This window comes from Lagopus muta, chromosome 4, assembly GCF_023343835.1.
Source record: "Lagopus muta isolate bLagMut1 chromosome 4, bLagMut1 primary, whole genome shotgun sequence".
In the NCBI taxonomy this organism is placed as follows: domain Eukaryota; kingdom Metazoa; phylum Chordata; class Aves; order Galliformes; family Phasianidae; genus Lagopus; species Lagopus muta.
This window is the reverse complement of record NC_064436.1, coordinates 36,731,661-36,737,660: the sequence shown is the minus strand read 5'-3', so window position 1 is coordinate 36,737,660 and position 6,000 is coordinate 36,731,661. Positions and strand designations below refer to the sequence as shown.

At 48.7% G+C, this 6,000-nt stretch overlaps 1 protein-coding gene across 4 annotated transcripts in view; it reads left to right on the top strand.

Annotated features, from left to right (window-relative positions):
• The first annotated feature begins 778 nt into the window (after positions 1 to 778).
• Positions 779 to 6,000, top strand: part of UGT8 (UDP glycosyltransferase 8) — a 44,346-nt gene continuing 39,124 nt past the window's right edge. Inside the window, exons 1-2 of one of the 4 annotated variants that reach the window (XM_048941993.1) lie at positions 779 to 1,290; positions 1,648 to 1,905. The gene's annotated coding sequence lies outside the window, so the exon portion shown is untranslated. Of the gene's footprint in view, positions 1,291 to 1,647; positions 1,906 to 1,940; positions 2,344 to 6,000 lie in introns of those variants that run through there. The other 3 variants (XM_048941992.1, XM_048941994.1, XM_048941995.1) reach the window with 3 other exon arrangements.

Sequence of the window (6,000 nt, the reverse complement as noted above, 5' to 3'; positions counted from 1 at the left end):
CAAAAGTTTTGGCTTTGAAAGGTACATGACAGATGCGGGAGCCCCATTCTCTTAAATAATACTGTTCTTCCTTTCAGCTGCAAAAATACCCTTTTGAAAAGAGTTTAAAAAACAAAACAAAACACAATACCACATCAAAAATTACTGTAGAATTACCATTAGTATTTAAGCTTCGCCAGGTAATCACTTGGACACCTCCTGGTAATTTTTTCCCCAGGATGACAGAAAACAAGAGATCAGACAGCACTACGTCACTTCAGTCAGCTTTCCCCCAACAGGGATCACGAGCAGTCGGAAGCTGAACGCGCTTTCCTGGAGGAGAAAGAAATAAGGTGTATCACTCGAGTAACTGGGATCAATTAGGCAACTGAACTTAGCTCTAACGAACCGGGAAGTCAGGCTTGAGGAGCTCTGGAGTACTTGTGCGTTTTGATTTTAAACAAAGCCTGCTGGCAACGAAAAGGCAAACAGGCATTAGGGCAGAGCTCAGCCCTCACAGTTACGACGCGCGGAGATGAGGAGTTCTGTCTTGTGCCTCGCCAATCCTCCACGCTTGGCAGCGCGCTGCCGCCGCGCCAACGCCACGCCGCTCACGGCACCTCTGGCCCCTCAGCGCTCACCTCGCGCGGCCGCGGCCTCCCCCGCCTCCCGGCGGTGCCACCTCGGCATCCCCGCCGCGCCCGAACTGATTGGCGGAGCGCGGCCGGGTGCCACCCGCCAGAGGCGGGCACAGGGCACCTGCCCCGCCGGCGGCTCGTCGCCGCGCCGGGAGCCGGGCAGTGCATGGGGCGGGAGGGCGCCCGGGGAGCGGGACAGCGGTTCTCCGTACCGGCGAGGGGCAGGGCCGAGGGGCGGCCGCTCCCTGTGCGCCCGAGGGCATCTCCGGAGGGTCGACGGCGGCGCCAGTGCATGCGTCCGGCGGGCGGGAGGGCGCCGGGTCGGCAGCGCGGTGGGGCCGAGCGGGGGCGGAGGAAAGTGATGAGAAGTTGAGGGAGGACGGAGCGAGGTGCCCTCTCCTCTCCTCGGCTCGCACCGCAGGGACAGCCCGGCAGCGCGGCAGGTGCAGCGGAGCCGGGGCGGAGGGTACAGGCGGGCCCGGCGCTCCCGGCGCCGCAGCGGAGGGGCTCCAGCGGGAGCAGGGCCTCACCTCAGGCCGGGCCGGACAGAGCCGCGCGCCCCGCTCGGCTGAAGGGGAAGAGCTGCAGCAGAGCCCCGAGCGGCGGCTCGCCCCGGTCCTCGGCTTATTACCAGAGGCAGCGACGCGGAGAAACGGCCCCCGAGGAGAGAGCGGTGAGAGGAGCTCGGGAACTGCCCGCGGGCAGCGGGAGGGACCCGGCTCCGGCGGCCCTGAGGCGGAGGGCTCGCCGCCTGGGCGGGAGGGAGGCTCTCGTGTCACCTTGCCGCTCGCTCGGTTCTCTCATCTCTCTGTTCTCGCCTCGCACCGCTGCGCTGCGAAGGGGTCTGAAGGAGAGAGGGCGGGCGGGCGGCGGGGAGAGCCGCGGGCTGGAGAGCGGAGCCGCAGGGGACGCAGCCGTGGGACGCGGCGTCCCGCAGTGGCGGGAGCGGTGAGGAAGGGACGCCGTGCCCTTGCAGGGTACCGAGAGGGTTTGAGGGCGAAAAGGAACTTCTCTTTCCCTCCGCCCGTAGGCGCTGCCCTGAGCGGGGCTCGAAGGGAGGAGATCTGATTTGGGCGCCACACCTGGGAGGCACGGCCGCGTGACGCACGGCCGCGAGGCGGGAGCGGTCCCTCACCACAGCGGGCAGCGCGGGCCGAGGCCAACCGACGGCCGCCGCGCCCGGCAGGTGTCCTCCCCGCCCGGAGCTGGAACGGGCCGCTAACGCCTGCCGCCGTCCGTGCTGTTCCGAGGCCGAGGGGACGCGCTGGGGAAAAGTTTGGAGAGCGAAGTAAGCGGCGGCGGGGCGGGCTGCGAGGGAAACGCCGCAGCTCAGCGATACCTGGGAGCGGGGCGGGGTGTGGGACTGCTCCTTTCGGGCCGTTGCCGCCGCTTATACGTTAACTAGATGGCGTGGTTTCCTGGCCGTCGGTATTGCAATGAGGGACCGTCGCCGACGGGCGCCCTGAAGTTGTGTGTTATGTAAGCCTGGGGACGCCCAGCGTTTCCTTCCCTTCGCGTTACGGACCTGTGCGCGGGCGCTGGGCCTGGGACCTGTCCCGCCTGGGACCTGTGCCTCTCGCGCTGAGTTGGCTCTCAGGTTCGGAACGAGCTGCCCGGCCTGGGAGGAACAACGCCGCGTGAGTGCTGCAGAACTGCCCTGCTGCCTTTGGAGAGGAAGACAGGAGCTTAGCCTGAACTGCGCACCAAACGGGTCAGCCAAGTGACGGTATTTAGGCAGATGCTAAATGATATTTTGTCTTTACGACTTGTTTACATACTCATTTTAGTATGACCACAAAACGGTAGGAAAGAAAATAAATAATACATGGGCTATTTTGTGTGCTCGTTGGAGTTGCCTCGGGAAGAAGAGCAGTGGATGTGTTCGGTGGAAGAGGTTCTTAAAGGACCTTTTCCCACAGCAAACTCCTTCAGAGCCGTATTTGTGTTTTTCATACTTAGGCCAGGGGACCTGATCTGGGAAATAATTCATATAATGTTGGTTGTTTCTATATTTTACAAATGGCCAGGGTTACACTTCCTATCTGGAATGGCCTGCCTGCTTTTCCAAGCAATTATCACGCAAGGTCACTTATGTATTTTAGCTGAGCTAGTTTTATAGCACTGACACAACGCTGTCTGCTGTTAACCTTTACTTCACATTTCCTTGTTTTTGTTCTTCTATTTCAGCCATTGATCCAGACTGGATACTGCAGTGACTTTTTTTTTTTTTTTTTTTGTAAGCTACTATTCATGCTGGAGTTCTACATTTTTTCAGATGGCTTTCATGCAGTTGTGAGCTACTCTCCTCGAAAGAGTTACCTGTGAAATGCTAGGCAGTGAGTGCCTGGCCTGAAGCACTTGCTTTGTGACCTTTGTGCAGTGTTTTGCCACTAACAGAAGCTATTTGCATGAAACAAGAAAATGATATCATTTTGTGTGTGCTAAGTCTAAGAAGGAACTTTATAAATAGCCCTCATGTTTCATGTTCTTAAAACACTGAGCAGTTGCATTGTTTTGAAATAAGATTTGGATTGGGAGACCTATGGGACTAACGAAGGGCGGAAGGAAGATTCAGAGACGGTGTTGTCTCCTGGTTCTGCCTAGGGCTGTGCTTTGCAGGAGTCTCCTCCCCACCTGTGCAAGCAGGGTGGAGGGCAGCTGCTGTACCAGGGCACTGATGACTTAGCAGTGGATCAGGTCCGTGCTCTGGTGGCACCTCCAGTCTGGTGACAACTGCTGGCTCTTGTAGTTCACCAGGTTTGGGATTAAGGCAACTTTGGATTGGTGCCCTATAATAAACAGATAATTCAGTTACTGCTGAGAAACTGGAGGGAGTAGGGACTGCTGCGTTTATGAGATGCCATATTTAATGCCATATTTACCACATGTAGAACACTTGACGGATTATGCTGTAAGTCTCGTCGACTCTTTGGGATAATAGTAGTCATAATGGACTTACTCAGAGGAGTTGTACTGACATAGTAAATGAATACTAGATAGTGCTGTCAATCATGACAACATAGTCAAAGTTTGTAGTGAACTTTGCCATAATTTTCTGCCACATATAATTTGCTGCAGATGGATTTTATTGATTTCTAGCAATTTATTTAATTTCCTGGGCTAAGAAAAAAGAATTATGAGTCTTCTTCCTGTGGTAGGTGTGTTACTACATATGCAGACATTGGGTAAGAGAGTACTGTGGTAAGCCTCATCTGCAAAATGGTGTCACTGAACATGGTTCTGTGTGGAGCCTTTTTTGTACTCGTTGGGCGTTGCACAGAAAATGTGTTTAAGGGACCACTCCCAGCAATTCAAATATTTTTGACAATTATACTAATAACTGTATAAAAATCATATTCTGACTTCATTACTTTCTAATTGACCTCCCTGAACATGAAGTGTGTCGCTTCTGGCTTCATCAGCTAAACATTTTATTGCCCTACCTTTCTTCATGTTTTCCATTTTGGGCTCATTAAGGCCCTTCTTTTCATGTTGACGTGTTAGTCATCTTCCTTCCTTTAGAATTGTACCAGGGACTTGCATCAGTTTACTTCATCTTGAATGAGCTCCTTATCGTTTATTTACTAGAAAAATCCAACTACAGTTTTAAAAGCTACTGAGATGTTTGTTGTAAGATCATATTGAAGAAGTGCTTATTAAATTAAATATCTCTTCTCTGCAGATCTTAACGGAAATGCTTTTATTGCTGTTTCATTATTATAGAGTGGTATTTAAGAAGGGAATTGTTTTAGGAATGCTGATACACTAGAAGCATTTGAAATCATTTGTTCTCTTTTTCTCTTGGACTTTTTTTCCTTCAAGAGTACTTAGAATGGATTTATTTTATTTTTTCTTAAACATACAGATCAAAGGGTTGTTTATGAATAGGTATTACCAGAAGTCTGTGTTTTTTTTTCCCAAGGTTGGCTGTAATTGCATTGAATTTTCAGGCCACGTGACATGCAAGGGTTCACGAACCCTTCACAAAATATTTCTGGTCTTTCATGGTTTGTAACATCTAGCTCAGCGTGTGAGATAATGCAAATATTACTTATTGGGAGAAAGTCTAAAATGTGTTGTAACTTTCTCAATAAAATCTTGGGAATGATTGCTGTTTTTTGCACCAGTTCGTTAAAAATTTTCATTTTTTTTTCTGTATAATATTATAGCAAATATCTAATAGCAAATATCTAATAGAAGAAGGATTTTTAGTTACTAAAAGTCCCAGTCAGCTTTTCTTTTTGCTCTGTTATGTACTGACACCATGATACTTATTATATTTATTTTGCTATTTATATGACAGATTTTTGCAGCAGCTCTCTATTTAGAGTCAGTATATTGAAGAAGAAGTGAGTCCTCTTGGAAGCTTTTAAAATTTTTGTTGGTTTTAACATACAATCTTATGGGTTCTTAATCCCTAGATATGGGAAGAGATGACATAAAACCTACAGATTTATGAAATTATATGCTCATACCTGGGACTAAGGGACACGCATACCATCCTTACTGATTTTTTTGTACTATTGGAAACAGTATATACTACATCAGTTACAAAAAAACAAAACAAACAAAAAAAACCAACCCTGTACATACAACAATTGTGGCTGAAGGAGCTAAAGAGGAGTTGAAAGACAGTGTAGGTACTTGTTTTCTAAATGGACTTGTAACAAGTCAGGTTATCTCTAGTTATTGCAATTTGTCTTCAGTAGCACAGTTGTCATGCACGTAATTTTGTGTAATGGAACAAGTACAGCTTTCTTCTTCGCTCTGTGCTGTTCTTTCCTCCTATGAATGGATCACTCAGCTTTATGAGAAGTGAGTGACTTTTTTCCTTCCTGCTCAGAGACCGAAGGGAGAATTTAATGAGAGGTGCTGGGCCAACTTCAGGTTCTGAACTGAGTTAGAAACGAACCCTGATGCCCTGGGGAAACAACGTGCTTTTTAGAAGAAGAAAACAATTTGACGGATTCTTTAAGTGTGTTTATGAGGAGATTGTGATGTGGATGTGGAAAGTGGAGTCCTTAATTTAAAACAGGATTCCGCTAAGGAAATCATTTTCAACCATAAATCAACCGTAAGTCTGTAGCAAGTTGGTATTTCACACACTTGTTACACATAAGGATTGAGTGTATTGTTCCAACAACTTTCAAATATTAGATCTGTAATTCAAGGACTGGGAGAGGAGTGCGTTTTAATCAGTCCTAACATCCAAATTTGGTGATTTGTTTTTTTTAATTTCCCAACTTGGAAGTCATTAGACTTTCACTTAAGTCAAATGAATAAGGCTTTGTAATTTAGCACCAATAAAATCAATTTATAAAATGCAGGTTATTAAACGGGGCTGTAACAATTCTCAACAAAAGCATGTCTAGTGCTTGTGTTG